This window comes from Myotis brandtii, unplaced genomic scaffold, assembly GCF_000412655.1.
Source record: "Myotis brandtii unplaced genomic scaffold, ASM41265v1 scaffold5, whole genome shotgun sequence".
NCBI classification, from domain to species: Eukaryota; Metazoa; Chordata; class Mammalia; order Chiroptera; family Vespertilionidae; genus Myotis; species Myotis brandtii.
Window position 1 is genome coordinate 2,550,958 of NW_005369060.1, and position 2,852 is coordinate 2,553,809.

A 2,852-nucleotide genomic window follows, 5' to 3' on the forward strand; every position below is an offset into this window, starting at 1 on the left:
GCAATTGACTGTTTGCTGTGGTAACTGGACATGAAAGCACCAGAAGATGCAAGTGAACATCCCAGGTACTCATATACCTCTCCATGCTCCCATTACATAGCAGCAACCTTGGCTCCTCATGATAATCAGAGTTCACTGCCTCTGCAACATAGTAACTTAAAAAAATGTTTTTATTGATTTTTTAAAAAAATATTTTATTGATTTTTTACAGAGAGGAAGGGAGAGGGATAGAGAGTTAGAAACATCGATGAGAGAGAAACATTGATCAGCTGCCTCCTGCACACTCCCCACTGGGGATGTGCCCGCAACCAAGGTACATGCCCTTGACTGGAATCGAACCTGGGACCCTTGAGTCCATAGGCTGACGCTCTATCCACTGAGCCAAACCAGTTAGGGCTTGATTTTTTTTTTTAGAGAGAGAAAGAGGGAGGGGTAGAAACATCAATCAGCTGCCTCCTGCATGCCGCCCCCCACTGGGGATTGAGTCTGCAACTTGGGCATGTGAACTGACTGGGAATCAAACCAGTGATCTCTTGTTTCCTGGGTTGAAACTCAGCCACTGAACCACACCAGCCAGGCAACATAGTAACTTTTTGTGTTGTCTGCTGGGCCACTGGCATAAGGATCCCAAAGTGATCAGGTCTCTATAGCTTCAGATTCAGCACAGTCCTGCCATGCCTCCTGGTGGAAATGCCGTTCCTTCCCCTCCTCCCCCTCCCCGCTGAGAACCAGGGTGGAAGATCAGAGAGCCCAGGATGGTGAGAAGGAAAGCCACATTCTGTACACAGAAACACATCAATTGGTTTCTGTGATGGAGAGAGGAGCCAATACCACATCCTCCTCTTGATTCTGTACTCATATATTCAGCTACTGGGTCACAGGTCTCTATATCAGCCATTGGTTGAACTCATGTACTGCATCCTGGAGAAAAGTACCCCTATCTTGCAGAGTATCATCCCTGAATTGGTGCCTCAGCTGACCTTTAATAGAATATTCCAACATTCTGTTAGTACAGTTACTTCTGGGTTAGTCTAAGCTCACCTAGACTGTCCCCCAAAGTTGCTGCTGAAAAGATATGCTCTTGGGCTAGTGTGGCTCAGTGGTAGACATCAGCCCACACACCAAAAGGTCATGGGTTCAATTCCCGGTCAAGAGCACATACCTGGCTTGCAGGTTTGTTCTTGACTCTGGTTGGGGTGCATGCGGGAGGTAACCAATTGATGTGTTTCTGTCACATTGATGTTTCTCTCTCTCTCCCCTCCTTCTATTCCACTCTCTAAAAATCAATAGAAAAAATATCCTCAGGTGAGGATTAACACCCCCATCCCCCCCAAAAATGACCAAAGATGTTGTGAATGCTGTCTGTTTTTTTTGGGTCTTAATTTTTGCCTGGGGAAGGGAATTTATCTAGCCTCACAGCTCATATATTATTATTTTCTTGTTTTATTAAAGTAGGATTAACAAATAAAAACTATATATTTAAAAAATATGTGATGTTTTGATATATGTACATATTGTGAAATGATTACCACAATCAAGCTAATTAACATATCTATCACCTAACGAATTTATCATTTCTTTTGGCATGTGTGTGGTGAGAACTTAGAGTCTACTCTCTTACCAAATTTCAAGTATTCTAGTACAGTGCATTATTATCAACTGTAGTCACCACACTGTACATTAGGTCTCAGAACCTACTCCTTATAACTGAAACTCCTCATTCTCTCCCACACCCCATCTTTTGGACTATCTTTTGCTGTTCAAGTCATTAATGGCGCTTGCCTTCCCAGAAAACTTTTCCTTTTATTGTTCCCTCCCTCAATTTATTTTTGCCCATGTATATATTGATCTTCATACTACTTCAAGTTCCGTTGTTAATTCTCTTGCCCTTATAGTTCAAGATTTCTGGGAAAATGCATATTCTGTAGTTCAAAAAACCCTTACCTTTATTTTTGATTCAGATGCCAATTCTGTTTCCTATTGAGGCATAAAATTTTTGAAAAGATTACTCTAGAACAGGGGTGGGCAACCCCTGGCACGCGTGCCAAACATGGCACACCAGTAACTTTTTTTTTTTTAAATTAAATCTTTATTGTTCAGGTTACATTTGTTCCTCTGGGGAGGTGCTAATCTAGCCTTTGCCTGAGGCGATCCGGCAAATGGCTCTGCGCAGGGCTTGGGCGGGGCGGGATCAACAGGGCGGGCGGAGGGAGCGGTTATGGCTGCCCTCAGTCCCGTTCCCAGAGGCTCTGCTTCTCAGAACCCCAGGAACCGCTGCAAACCTCGGAGAGAAAGCTGCCTTCCAACTGATGCCAGACACTCCCGCTTCTCCCGTTTGAGTCCGAGTCCCCAGCGATTCGCCCGTATCTGGAGCTCAGAGTCTGAGACTCCCCCCTGACCGAAAACGACAACCGCGCTCTCAGCCACCAGCCCGCTTTGCGCGCGCACCTCCGCACCTGAGTATTTTCCACACTGCGCCTCCTCTGAGCCTCGGTGTGCTGTTATTTTTCCTTCTAGTTGAAGAGTCTCTCCTCAGCCAGACTTCCTGTGGTTCTGGGTGATGTCCGTTCCGTCTTTTAGTTGTATTTTTGAAGTGGTTGTTTGCGGCAGCAGTCTCCGGTGTTTACCTAAGCCGCCATCTTGGTCTCTCCCTTGCAGATTTCTCCAACTTTTGCTGGCACACAAAACCCTCTCTTATAATCTTCCATTTACATTTTTTGTGAACATTTGAATGACTTAAATGTTCAATTACAAGGAACTGGCAAGACATTTGATGTTATGTTTGGTTACATAAAGGCTTTTGAAAAGAAACTGGAAGTCTTTAAGAGGGATGTGGATGGTGAGAGATTTAG